The following is a 15,149-nucleotide window of genomic DNA, read 5'->3' as shown; positions in this document are numbered from 1 at the left end:
CCAGGAAACCCAACGCAATTTACTCTGCAGATTCCCAGAAACCTCAGCTCTCCAGGTGGTTCAGACCTCTTTTCACATTGGGTGTTGGGGGACAGTCTGAGCCTGTCAGCGGTACTGAGCTCTCATAAATTGTTCCATGCCACATACGTTAGAGTGGATGTAACTTTTTATTATTACAGCCACTTATTTGAAGGCACATGATACCATCTGGAAGGGTTTTTCCAGGCAGTAGTAGCTGATCACTCAGGAATTCAACTATTAAAAAAAAAGACATTGGGCTTCCCTGGTGGCGCAGTGGTTGGGAGTCCGCCTGCCGACGCAGGGGACACGGGTTTGTGCCCCGGTCCGGGAGGATCCCACATGCCGCGGAGCGGCTGGGCCCGTGAGCCATGGCCACTGAGCCTGTGCGTCCAGAGCCTGTGCTCCGCAACGGGAGAGGCCACAACAGTGAGAGGCCTGCATACTGCGAAAAAAAAAAAAAAAAAGACATTGGTTTACTGTTTACTGTTTAACTCTGTCTCTCATGCTTGACAAGAATACCCCTCATTCTGTCTGTGCTGTGCCTTTCTTTTCTGTATCAGTCTTAAAGAGTAACTCTGTTTGGGTGAAAGGTGCCTGTACTTCCAGAACTTTCCATTCATGCAGACTCCAAACTAACACTTGGGAAAATTACCGCTGTTATTGATTGTGTGTAGCCTTATTTCAGAATCACAGTAGGTCTGCAGGAGCTTCCAGCATCACGTCCACATAGCTGCCACTTACTGAGCAGAGCTTCCTTGCTGTGCACCACATGCTAAACTCTTCTTACGAGTTACAGTATTTTGCCCTCATTTACCACCCCGTGTGGAAGGTATTATCCCCATTTTATGGATGAGGAGGCTGAAATTTAGAGAGGCCAAATAATTCACTAAAAACTCACCAGCTAGTAAGTAACAGAAGTGGACCCAGGCCTGGCAGACCCCCAAACCTGGTGTGCTATCCTGCTTCCTCAGCATCCATCCCATGAGTGCGAGGGACCCATGAGCCCTAGACGACCCAGGGCACATCTGTAGTCAACAAAATTAGGTCTAGGTCTATTTATCCTGACGCGGCAAGGGAGGACGTAACCCCCCCCCCAAAAGTTGGGGAATATCTCAACAGGGAAAGATGAGTTTATGCTGGATGATTCTAAAGTTGAATTAGAAAAGGGGGGCAGCTTCTGTTGCTCACTGTCAGGATGTGGGGCAGACAGCAGCTGGTATTTCACTCATCTTTGTTCTGAAGGGGAGGACTAAAGTGGGACGGGGGCTGTCCATAGCTAAAGAGCAGCGATCCCCCGGACCCATCATGCAGAAGTCTTCTGGGCTGAAATACGGCCATGGATAGAAACGTTTATGCAGTGCTGTCATGACCAGTTGGAAACATGACTTCTATTTCATTAGGAACATCATCGTCCTCCCATCAGCACGACTGAGCTTCACTTTCTTAAATAAAAACTATATGGCTGACCCTCCCTGTACTAGGTGTTGGGGATGCAGCAGCGAACATGACATGCTCCTCCTCTCAAGAGGCCTAGAGGCTCGCGAGCGAGGGCCAGGGAAGGGGGTGGTCCATTACTGAAGGTGATCTGTCCCCGCTTCGTCACCAGGCCTTAGTGCTATTTGTTAAAAGCTGCTGTGCCCCTTCCTACCGTCGGAAACGTTTGTGATAGTGAAATTAAAAAGGCAGACACATTGACTCCAGCCCCATGGCCACTGCCCTGGTTATCAACTGAAATGGCCTCTCAGCAGAACTAATGGAACAGTCCAGCTCTATCCACCACCTGTTCTCCTCCTCATCACCCCCAGAGCGAGCTTTCTAAGAATCCATATCCTCTCACCAAATTTGAATCCACCCTCACTCCCCATAGTTTTCGGATTCTGCTCTCCTTCACGGTTCCGTGCCTGAACAGCCTTAGTTCCCACGATGCTCCCAGGGGTGTCCCCTGTGCCATCATCCCAAGTCACCTGCGGTCCCCACTGAGACTCAGGCTCACATCCTTCTCTCTCTGCCTGGAAAGCCCTGCCCCAGACCATCTGCCTGCAAAGTAATCAATTATTTATCCTTTAAACGGAGCACTGCCTCCTGCCTGAGCCCACCCCCTGGAACTTTTCCTGCCAGCATGGAGCAGTTTGCTCCCGCTGGACCGTGTTTAAAGGAAGTGTTCGGTAAGTAGTAGTTAATTATTATCATTTTTTTGTTGTTGTGCCTTCTCACCAGTCTCCTTACATTTCCTCTCTTCTCCCACTCTCCTCCCCCTAAACACACAGAAGGGTCTTAAAAATGCACATCTGACCATACCACTGAGCTGCCTAAAATCCCCTTGCTCTTAGAGCAAAGCTCAGAATCCTTAAACTGGTTCCTGAGGCAGCACCTTTTCTGGTCCCTGTCCAGAACCAGTCCAGAACCAAAACGAGACTTTCAGAAGCTTGGAGGAGTGATGATGGTGCCTGTCTACAAAATGGGATGAAACACAAAGACAGTACTAAACCCCACAATAAACACATGGCCATTCAATAAAATTCTGATTTTTCACACAATGACCACATTGGTGGTTTAAAATAATTTTTTTCAAATATAATTCTTAAAAACATTCTTTGGTGGCCCTGTTTTGCCAGCACTTACGTCAGTTCCTCAGGAAGCATCTCCTGGATCCTTGCACAAGGACTGTCTCCCCATCCCAGGGGCTCACAGCACTGGCCACACGCAGCAATAAATAACTGTGGAGTCACTTGTTTCATGTCTGTGTCTCATGCAGGACACCTGTGCCCCATGAAGACAGAGATGGTCTGTCCCCTGGTGCCTAGCATGAGGGGGACATTGACTGGCACTCGGTTGATGCCTGTTGTAGATGAGTGTCTTCCTGATTGCATGCTCATCTTGTATTTTCATCTTTATGTCCAGAAATTAGCTCAGGCTTTGTCCCATAGTAGGTACTCAGTAACTGTTTCCTATAAAATGAATGAATGAATGTTTTCCCCTTTGATCACACAGCAAGTCATCTTGGAACCAAGAAAAGGGAATAAAATAATCAATCCCATGTTCTTTTACTTGACTTGAATAGAAAATTTTAATCTCTCCAGAATTTCATCGTTTTCAAGTCTCAGTAGGCATATGAAATTTTTGGAAGCTCTACACTTTCAGTTTTCATCACAGTTCAAATCACCGTGCTCCATGTAAAATGGAGTTTGTATTTCTTGATCAGTATGGAGACTTAGGCTCTCAAAAGAAAAACACAGCATCTCTCACTGAAGACGCTTTAACTCTACATCTTAGCGGAATCACTTCTCTCCTCTCTAAAGGAAGTCTTTGAAAATCAGTCATTGAAGTTACCGACCTAGCAAATAAACAGAGCTACCCTAGACTTAACCTTCATTACTGGGCACATGGAGCCTGCATACCCTGTTGTCTGTGAAGGCTCACAGGACGTAAATGCCCTTCCAGCTGTGAGCCCTCTGGAGAGCAGGCCTTCAGCTGTTAATCTGTGCTTTCTGCCTACCGTCTCCAGCATCAAAACGCAGCCTCTGGGACATCTTGAACAAGTAAATTACTGGGGAGCTTGAATATGTTCTTTAATGACTGCTTGCTTGAGAGAGGCTGACAGTTTTAAACTGGTGCATTTCCAAGTGACCTCATCAGGCGTTTTAACGCGCTATGGCTTGAAGATGTAAGCGCCCTGAGCCCAAGGATCCCGCAGAGCAAGCGCGAGGACCCCCGGGCAGCCTTGCCGGGTGCGGGGCTGACACCCACCAGAAGGGAGCCCCACGGCATGGAAAATTGCTCTTCTGAAGGTTTTTCCTTCAGATTTGTCTGCAATTTTGTAGAACCCTGGCTTTTCTTATCTGAGAAGTTAATATTGCTCCTAGTCAGAAGTTTTGATAAAGTGATAGAGTGAGCTTTCAGAAAACTGATCTTCTTCAGTCCCATTCTGATTTCCCCTCCTTTTTCCTTATGCTCCTTGAACGTCGTGGGGTTTAATGTTTAAGATCACAGCAGGGAGAGCAGAGGCCACAGAAGAAGCGAGGGCATTTCACACAACTCCTGGGAAAACTCAAAGCTTGTTTCCAGTTTTTAAAAAGAAAACTCCTCAAAATTGCTAAGGGCAGGGAAGCCAGAAACTTCTCATCCTGGTTTAACGACCAAAACACCTTGGCTTATTCCCATTCAGATTTGGTTAGCATTCTCTACCCAAAGAAACGGACCAGACTTAAAACAAGGACAAGGTGGACTAGTCACTAATTGAGCCTTCCTTCTCTCTCCCTTAGGGTACGAGGTTAACTACAGACCTACCAGGTGGCTAACTAACTAACTAACCCTGCTGGTGGTGGTTACGGTCTCTGTATCTTGGCCCAGCAGAGGGGCACAAGGGGAGAGAGAACAGCACATCCCCAAATCCAGTTCCTCGAGATGAAGTCAAGGAACTGCATGTGTGCAGCTGTGTCTCCAAGCCTGTGACCGATTGTCCAGACAGTCGATGGGCCATCTTGATTGTTCTTAGTTTGATAACACTTTGTAGAGTGTTTTGCAATATCAGTTCCTCCAGTCATTTTCAGTACTGAGTAGGGGGACGCAAGAGTCATCCTATGTCATTGCTTTGAAGTCACCCAAATAAAATATTTATGAATTTCTGGTTACAGCGCTCCTAAAAGACTCTGTGATGGTCAAGGACAATTTAAAAATAAATTTCTCTTCGTCCAGTCTTACTTTTGGAAAGGGGTGCTACAGCAGGTGGGCACGGTATTCATGAGCACATTTCAATGCTGTGGAATATCCCAGCTTGTTACAAGGCTCTTGCTGGCGACTGAAGAGTAGCCATTCGATAAATACTTGTGGAATTGGCACTGATTAGATAGACCGCGGGTCACAACCTGTCCTGTTGCACCAGTCGTTCACAGAACAAGCGTCAAATACAGCTCCCCCAGGAGGCAGGGGTTGAGGCAACCCACTAGGGTTAAGGCCTGTTTGGTCTCCCGTGCTGAATTTTTGTTAACAGATATTCTATTCCCCACCCACTGGAGCTACACAAATTAAGAATTTTAAATACAAATAGAATAATTATGTGTCATACTTGAATAATGGACAAAGTAACTGAATAACACGTTATCTCTTAATAAATATGTTCAATCAAAACCTTAAACGTTATTCTTTTTTTAAAAAATATTTTTAAATTTTATTTATTTTTGGCTGCATTGGGTCTTTGTTGCTGCGCGTGGGCTTTCCCTAGTTGTGGCAAGTGGGGGCCACCCCTCGTTGGCTTGCACGGGCCTCTCATTGCAGGGGCTTCTCCCGTTGCAGAGCACGGGCTCCAGGCACGTGGGCCTAGTAGTTGGCACGTGGGCATGAGGGTTCTAGAGTGCAGGCTCCATGGCATGTGGGATCTTCCCAGACCAGGGCTCAAACCTGTGTCCCCTGCGTTGGCAGGCGGATTCTCAACCACTGTGCCACCAGGGAAGCCTACATTATTCTTATTTACTAAAAAAATATTAATAACCACAGAATTCATGTTACCTTGTGCCATTTTATGGAGCATAATAAAGGGTTATATTTTTATTAACACGAGTGACCTTGCAACTGTTTAAGAAAGTCGATCTCCTGTCCAGGATGTATAAAATTAATAGACCTTAAGGGAGAAGGTTATTAGTATCTAACTCATATGATGCAGGAAATATCACCAGTTGAATGTGATGTCCAAAAGCCAGATATTGGTTAAATACAAAATATGAAAAAGGCACTTTTAATATTTAGATGTCAAACAAAGTAATATATGCTGGTTGTGTGGAAATGAGTTTAGAACTAAATGGAGTGAGGGTGTGGAGAAGCAGTTTAAGAAAATCAACATATTCAAAGGCACCTACCATGAGTGTAGTAAACACATTATTCAGTAGCAAAATTCGGTGAGGCTGTATTTGCTTCTGAAGTTCTTACCATCACCAGAAAGGAATTCTTTCTCCCTTAATCTATTTTCTGCTGCCTGACTTTACCCAAGCAGTTGTGACTTATTCTACTGATCAAACAGACTGAGCAAGATAATAATCTATGCATGGATGCTTTGGTGTAAAAGACATCTCGGGAGCAGTTCAACTTTCTAATTTTTAAAAAACGAAAGGGGCAAAAGAGAGGGGGAGAGGAGCAACGGTGCTTAACAGGCAACTAATGAAATGCTAATGTGCACAAATGAATTTTGAAGGAACACAAACATTGCTTTGAAATTAATTATACCTCTTGCATTGTCTTAAAAAAAATGGAAGATTGAAACCTGTATCGCGATGTTTACTATGTTTAATTTTCAATTGTTTCTTTGATGTTTCAGATAGAAAGATTTGCACCTGCAAAGAAAAAAGGTTCTGAACAGATTGCAAACACTCTGCAAACACTTCATCAGGAATGTTAGTTGTCAGCCTACCCCCAGCACAAGGGAGCCTTGATGATATCTTGTGTGCCTTTGACTCCTTTTGATTAATAAATGCAAACAATTTTTCTCAGTAACCTCTGTTGCAATCTATGCATGACAATTAGGGACAACCTCTGGTGAAGGGATGCACTGAAGTCTGTTTTCCCTTCCTCTGCTGCAGAATAAATAGTTGATGTTTAATGCTTTTTGACAATTAGAGAATGAAATCTCTGCAGCTATGCAGTTTCAGCAACTGTTTATTATTTCTGTTCCCTGCAATGAAGGATCAATGTTTATGACAGTTTTAACTCCACTCTGGGTGGACAATTTGATTATTTCTTTCCCTGAGTTTCATGTCCTAGTATTGAATTCTTGGGTGCAAATATCATTGGATTTTCACAAAACGGATTTGTGATGTTTCCGTCAAAACAATGTATTGAACTGGCATTATAAGGAAGCCACGTGTGACTCTCATGGAATATTCCATTGTTACTTCTCAAGGCAAAGACAGAGGCTGAAACTTGTGAGACAGTCGAGTTTGGTCCTGTTCTAAACCCTGTGGCCTTCGCTTTGGAGTGGCTGGCAGTGCTTTAGCAAGATATGACTTTGTTGTAGGTGTCAGGGTACCAGGGCATGTCCAGCCTTCTGGAACTGCAGTGGCTAGACTTTTGTGCTGCCAAGGAGCCTCTGCAAAATGTGGAGATGGTGGCAAAGGGAGGGCAGAGCTGCAGCAACACACAGCTGCAGGAGACAGGTCCCCAGGAAATCTAGAATGGACAGTGGCCTGAGGCTGTGCCATGCACTCAGAGCTTCGGCATATTTGTGTACAGCCCGAGAGGTCACAGCATGCCAAGGAGGCCAGGGTACAGAGAAAAGAGCCTGAGCTTTAGAGACACTGGCACACGTGGGTTTGGATCCAGGGGTGTGATCCTGTGGCTTCTCCAGTCATCCATTCATCTTTCCCTCGCTTAGTGATTCATTCAGTTATTCAGTGCATGTTCACTGGGTCCTCCCAATACACAAGTCACCCAGGGGCAGCTGTGGAAAGCTGGTGACCCAATGGAAAAGAGGATGGGTTGGCACGTGTTTTAGTCAGTTTGGGCTGCCGTTATAAAATACTACAGACTGGGTAACTTAAAAACAACAGAAATTTATTGCTTACAGTTCTGGAGGCTGTACATAAGTGCTCAGGGCGCCATCATGGTCAGGTTAGGGCCCTGTTCTGGGTTGCAGACGGCCGTTTTTCTCATATCCTTACATGGAGGAAGGGTGAGGGAGCTCTCTGGGGTCTCTTTTATATGGACACTAATTCCATCCCTAAGGGCTCCATCCCCATGAACTTATCACCCCCAAAGGTCCCTCCTCCTAATAGTACCACATTCGAGGCTTGGACGTATTTCTTTCTTTCTTTCTTTCTTTTTGACTGCACCTTGCTGCTTGTGGGATCTCAGTTCCCCTACCAGGGATTGAACCTGTGCCCTTGGCAGTGAAACTGTGGAGTCCTAACCATTGGACCACCAGGGAATTCCCCTAGAGGCTTGTATTTCAACATATGAATTTGGGGGGAGTACATTCAGTCCCAAAGATCAGGCTGTGTGGCTGGGCAGTGGGCTAAGGACTAGACCAAGGCCTGCTCAGGGCAATGGAGGCTTGTTTGAGTGCGGGGAGGATGTGCTGCTCAGAGACAGGCGTGGGAAGTGCTGGACGTGCTGGACAGAGCTGCTGTGTGGCCAGAGGAGGCAGTGCCAGCTTCTCGAACCAGACCAGGCCAGGAAGCCCATCAGAGCACTCCCGGGGCCTGCGGAAGTTGGGACGTTGGGCAAATTACCGTAATTCCCTGGACTGTCACTCTGTCTTGAAACCAGGGACCATAATACCTGCCAGGAGACTGGTTGGGTGCCTTTAATGAAATAGTGTATATAAAGCAAGTGAAACAGAGGATGTGCTAACAAATGGCAGATGTAATGACTGATACTGTTACAATTAATCTCCACTGGACATAACACTCTTGTGAGGGTCTCACTTGGCTGAATACCATACGTTCCTCTCCATCTCTGCAGTCTTTAATTTTTTTAATTTGTCTTAATGAACTTGGCATCTGTATATTTGTTACCATGAGTCACCTCAAATAATTTTTAGAAATGGATGGGGGTACGTTGTAAGTAAATATAGTTACCTGGGACAATAAGTAGATTTCATGTCCTACTGATGAATTGATCCATTCATCTTTTATTCAGGTGTTTTCTATTCAGAAAAGGATAAAATATCTGGGAGAAAAATAAGTTGGAAGAGGGGAGAATTTCAATTTTATTTTTTTAATTAATTAATTAATTAATCTTTTTATTTTTGGCTGCGTTGGGTCTTCTTTGCTGCGCATACAGGCCTTCTCTAGTTGCAGCGAGTGGGGGCTACTCTTTGTTGTGTTGTACAGGCTTCTCATTGCGGTGGCTTCTCTTGTTACAGAGCACGGGCTCTAGGCACGCAGGCTTCAGTAGTTGTGGCGTGCGGGCTCAGTAGTTGTGGCTCCCAGGCTCTGGAGCACAAGCTCAGTTGTGGAGCACGGGCTTAGTTGCTCCGTGGCACGTGGAATCTTCCCGGACCAGGGCTCGAACCCGTGTCCCCTGCATTAGCAGGTGGATTCTTTTTTTTTTTTTTTTTTTTTTGTGGTACGCGGGCTTCTCACTGTTGCGACCTCTCGCGTTGCAGAGCACAGGCTCCGGACACGCAGGCTCAGCGGCCATGGCTCACGGGCCCAGCCGCTCCACGGCATGTGGGATCTTCGCGGGCCGGAGCACGAACCCGCGTCCCCTGCATCGGCAGGCGGACTCTCGACCACTGCGCCACCAGGGAAGCCCCAGCAGGTGGATTCTTAACCACTGCGCCCCCAGGGAAGTCCCAAGAATCTCAATTTTAGGTTATTACTTGTAATGGGATGAATTGATAGAAGAAGTACACAAATTTTATGTAAAATATTTGTGTGATATGAATGTACTGCTCTCATTGGATAGCTCCATATTATGTTCCAGCCAGCCATTCGTGTGGCAGGGGTTCAGTGTGAAGAATGACTGCAGGTCATAAATACTCCATCCTTCATACACCGAGCCGATGTTCTGGACCCACCAACACTTGGATACGCTGGCGCTTTCCAACTCATGACACCGGAATTCCAAGTGACTGGGGAATGAGAGGCCAGCGTCTGTGAGCCCACGTGGGACCGGGTGGGGCCCGAGAGATGCAGTCCTCTTCCAGAGGGTGGATTTGGGAGGGAACGTCCAAGAACAGGAGTCAGACAAGCTTAAGCTTGCATCCCATCTGCCACCCGCTTTCCAGCGATGTGACCTTGCAAAGAAAGACTTTTAGCCTCTCTCCGGCTCAGTTTCCTTATCTGTAAAATGGGTGAAAATAACACCCACCTCAAAGCATTTTACAAGTTAAGATACTTGCTGAGCACCTCACCCTTAGTCTGGTATACAGTTGTAATATGTAATAAAAAAATTCTTTTGAAGAAAGATAGCGATAATAATAATACTCTCAAATTTGGCCTCGTTGATACAAGATTTCTACTGATATTATAAGCCTGGGAGATGCTTTTAGAAAATAAACTTTAAAGTAAATTTGGATTAATGAAATGAGGTGATAGAAGCCTAAGAGTCATCTTGGATCTGAATTAGTAAGTGAACACCCACACGTCCTTATGCAGAGGATAATTACTCAGGACGAGCTGCATTTGGCTGACGCAGGTTTGGCCTTGGCCGGGCAGCAGTGACGCGGGGTTTTGAATTCTGGCTGGGCCGTTCTTGGTTGAGATTGAGGCCAGAAGGGGATCGGCAAGGACTGTGTTCTTCTACGAGATGTGCCCCCAGGAGAGAGACATGCTCCCTCTGACCCCTGGTAATAAGCCCCATGGGTACCAGGTGCTTACTCAGGTCCTGTCCTCAGGACGACCCCCAGGGGAGGAGCTATTATTCTTCCCATCTCACAGATGAAACGGAAAACAGACTCAGAGAGGCTCAAGGACACAGAACAGGTAGTGTGAGGTTTGACCCCCGGGCGGGGGCGCTCTTAGCCATTGTCCCTCCCCAGGTGGATACTGAGCCTGCTAAGGTGTTATGAAGATAGAGGCAAAGGTAGCATGCCAGTGAAGACATTCCACAGAGACGGGCTACATCACCGATTTTATTTCATAGTTACCAGCGTCAATATAGAGAGAAATAATATTAAGTGTATAGCAATAGATAAAAATACCTTTAGAAAAGAGAGATAATTAAGAAGTAAGGCTGGAAAAAGCTGGATTATTTGAAAGGAAAATTGTTAGTATGAAAGGAGGTACCCTCTGAGCAGTCAACAGAAGAGAGAGGAAAGCAGTTCTCTGGGTAGGAGGAGAATGTGCAGCCTTTGGGAAGTGTTGACTTGGGACACGCTAGTAACAGAAGAGTCTGCAGCCATTATGGATTGAGCCTGCCACAGGCTCCTGGTGTGAACTTGTTATTGGAGTATTTTATAGTCCACCTGACCAAAAAGAGCAGCTGGACTGTGAAATGATAGAGCAAATAAAAAAAGCCGTAAAAGAGCCAGAGTGATAGTAATGGGAGATTTTTAAGTACCTGAGCACAGAGCAGAGTGCATTAAGTGGATGAAATAAAGCTTGAAGCGTGTGTGGAAGAGGCTTTGGGGATGGGAGAGTGGGAGGTGGGGAGGAAGGTGGTGAGGAGGGAGGGAAGTTTCTCCGGAGGGGACTGTTTAACTCAGCATCTAACATATTAGTACCTAACACAGAAGGTATAATTAAAATGAGCATCTGCATTAGCAAGTTTGTTCCCATGGCAGGTCAGCCCAGTCCTTTCTCTTGGCCTCTGCCCCCAAGGAAAGTCTTCTGTGCCTAGCTTTCTGCATCCTTAGAACGTTCCTGCACAACCTCCAGTTCATCCAACCCACAACCCAGGCATTTTGAAGGGGGGGGGGGACTGGAATTCCAAGATCAATGTCAGCATCGATTCCTAAATTCACCACATTGCAGCCTTGTTCAAATTGCACTGGTTAGTGTATTTATTTAAAATTTAAACTACGTTTCTGGATTATAGTTTTAAAACATGTTTCTGAATACGTCTCAGAGTGAGTGCTTCCTATACCAGTAAATTAATAAATGCATTTCTTCAGGATGACCGCCAGGCCAGCCATGTGTCAAGCACCCATGTCCGGCACTGAGGGGCTCAGGCTGCAGGACAGGATGCCCCACACTCACACGTGCTGAGGCAAAGGTGGGCCCAGGAAGCCCCACAGTAAATCCTCGGTGATCGGTGATGGGTGAGCAGTGAAGCAGTGAGCGTGGGGTAGTAAGGGAACTCGGGCAGGAAGAAAACCCCTGTCATTCTCTCTGCTTTCAGGATGGTTAGTGAACCGAGCTGCCCCCGGCCCTGGGGTAAGCCTGATCTAAACTCTCAGTCTGGGTGTTGAGAAATGGAATCCCATTTGCCAGCCCAAAGGCCCAGAAAACAGGACAGTGTGGGTAGATGCTCAGCCCAGCTGTGGCTGAGAGTGCCGTGTGTTAACACGAGTTGATTATTTGAGGGCGTAACTGAGAGATGCCAAATTCTGAGCTTGTGGATGCAAGAGGCAGAGTGGATGGGGAAGAGTCCAGGGTCCAAACCGCCACACAGGAGCACCAGGTATGGCGCGGGAGGCCGGGGTCTCCTCGGGGGCAGGTCTCGCCTCTGCCCTGGTCCACCATTCCCTCTCTGAAGAGTGATGACTGGGCTCCAAGGTTGTCGGGAGGAGAAAAGTCTCCCCCCATCTCCCTTACCATTTGGTTCAGTTTCCTTTGTTTCTAAAGCACTTTGTTCTAACACACCAAACTCCAAAAGACTGCTTAGCTTCCCCCTTCACAACACAAAAATAAAATGCTGGCAAAATATTATTTTAGCTATTTGTTCTGAGATGATGCTTTCCATTTTCAGGAAGTTAATAATGGGCTCTGAGGGGATTTTTCCTGGGCCCAATAGCAATGTTATAAAATTAAACGTCCATGTGAGTGAAGGAAATTGAAGTAATTATCTTGCAGAGTGGAGGAGAGCCTCTACTGCTCCAGAGCACCCTCAGCCCAAGCGCGGCAGGGTTACTCCTAACAACCTCACTCCAAAGCGTAATTCCTCTTCAGCGTTAGGCAACCACCAACGTTTTGAAGCTTCAGCCCTCTCCATTATGCCCCCAGTAAGCACTCTGCCTTTCCTGGTGGCCCTCCAGGACTTTGTGAGGCAGAAGCAAGAGCAGCGCAGGGGTTATGTGATGGACACCACATCCCTTCAGGTACCCCCTGAGATGGCCCCTGGCTCCGCCTCCCACCACCTGCCTGGTGCTCACCGCTTCCCCGACCTTCGCTGACCGAGGCGGCTGAACACAGAGACTGAGGTTCAGGGAAGGAGATTTTCTTGTCTTGTTTGGGCCAATCTCTAAGAATGGGCTGAACAGCAGTACCTGCAAGTGTTCAGACTGGAGACCAAACCACATTAAGGGCTTCTAAGTGGGAAGGTGTGGGGAGTGGACGCCAGGATGGCTCACTGCACGACAACGCGCCTTTGGTCCTGGCGCACCGAGGGCTTCATTCCCTCATTCATTCATTCATTCATTCATTCAGGAGAATCCCGGCTCTGTTTTTTACTGGCTGTGAAATCTTAGGCAACTTCCTGAATCTGTTTCTCCATTTCTTTTTGTAAGTCTCAGGGACTGGTGCCTACCTCAATTAATCGGGAAAATTAGAAGAATTCACATGAAACCCTTGGAGCAGTGTTTGGTGTGTAATAAACACTCAGTAAATATTAACCATGATGATGACTTTGGTGATTGTATCAGCAGGGGTCCAGTCAGGGAAACAGAAACTACACTAGTTATCTTAACAGAGAGAATTTAATATGAGAAACTGGTTAGCAAGGATTGGTGGACAGAAGAAGTGAAAGGGGAATGCAGGTAGTAACTGCAGGAAGCAGCCACCACCCACTGGGGCTGGGGGAACATTGAGATGATTATGCATATAATATATGTATAATTATATACATTATGTGACCTGTGCCCTTGGTGGAGAGAACCTACAGAGCTGGGACTCAGACCTCTGGTTTGGGGAGTGAATGCCTAAGGGCATGATGGAAACCTCAGGGAATGTAGAAAGGAAAAGAAAAAAGAAAACAAAACCTGGAAACTGCTTGGGAAACTCTGGCAGGAAGAGCCAGCAAGAAGGAGCAAATCCCTCCTCCCTCCTCCTGCCACCTGCCACCTGCCCAGGCTCCCTCTAGCGCCCCCTGTTGAGACCAGCTGGCAAAGGAGAGCTGGTGTTTGCAGAAACAGCCCCCGACTCCAACGGGAGTATAGCGGCTGGGTTTGGAGCTTAGAGGTTGATAACAGACACAGTGCAGGTGGGGATGATGCCAGTGAAGCAGGTTTTATCAGGGAACAAACCCGAAAGGGTCTCTGCCCTTTGTGCAGCTTAGGGCTCCTGAGGTGGGCAGATATTTATACACAGAAATAAATAGGTCATTACACAGTTTGATGAGTTCTGAGAAGGACACGAAAAGTAGGACACATTTGGATGGGGTGACCTGTGAATGCCTCTCTGAAAAGTTTGTTTAAGCTGAGATGTGAAGTTCTCTACCTACAGAATGTGGGGATGGGGTGGGGAAGGGTGTTTTCTAAGCAGAGGGAACACACAGACAAGTAGACAGAGGTGGGAGGAATTTAGTGTCCCAGTGGGACTTGGTCTCTTGCTAGGTCCAGATGTTCCTGGTAAAAGGTTCTTGTCTCCCATGGCAGAAAGAATTCAGAGACGAGACAGGGAAGTTAAGAAAGCAAAGTGAAAATTTAAGCGATAGTACACTCTTGAAAAGAGAGCAGGCAGTTTCAGGTGCATAGCTGCCCTGAGTTTCTTTGGCAAGCTGGTTATGTGGGGCATACAGATGAAGGGGCGGAATATTCACTGGAAAGGGAGGGGTTTGGGGGTTGTATTCCCTGGCTTTCATCTCACCACCACCTTCCCCAGGGGAGGAGGGATTTTTGTCCTTATTTAGCTTTGATCGGAAGTGTCATGGCTTCGGTGCCTGGTGGGTGCTTATTATCTGCAAGGCTCATTTTACTGTGATGAGAGCATAACGAGCAACAAGTTACACTGAGGCGCTGGAGATTCCCCCCTTTTCCTACCTGTCTTTGTCTCCAGGACACTTATTACCCCAATATGTGTGGTTTCCTGTCAGTCTGGAAGTTTCTGCGTTTCTTTGCCCATGGACCCCTGCTGTTTGCAAGCTGCGTGGTTTCCTGCTGTTTGGCCCCTGCGCCCCTTTCTCTGTTCATACGTAGCTACCTGCCTGCTGTGACGCAGAGCTGAGAGGAGGGGAGAAGGTTCTGTCCAGCTCCCCCTTGACCCCGGGGCCACCAAGGGCAAGGGACGCTTCCTGCAGCTTCGGTTTTCCATCTCTACAGAGGGCGATATCACCCTCACTCTCCTCCCAGAGATACTGTGTGTGCAAATGACATAATGGATAGAAGTACTTTTTCAAAGCACCATGCAAATGCAAAGTAGAGATACCATTGTCTGGAGCTCACATCCGTCTCATGTTTCATCACGGCAGTAGGGATCACATTGGAAAAGTCCATTAGTGAGCCTTCTGTGCTAGAAGATTCCAGTTTGGATTTTAGCCCAGCCATGGACAACTGTAAGCTGTCCAGCTAGTACATATTAAATGGCCCCGTTTGCTGACTA

The sequence above is a fragment of the Mesoplodon mirus genome (assembly GCF_964341445.2).
Source record: "Mesoplodon mirus genome assembly, chromosome: 2".
Lineage (NCBI taxonomy): Eukaryota > Metazoa > Chordata > Mammalia > Artiodactyla > Ziphiidae > Mesoplodon > Mesoplodon mirus.
The sequence above is the reverse complement of the archived record's forward strand: the minus strand, read 5'-3'. Positions refer to the sequence as shown.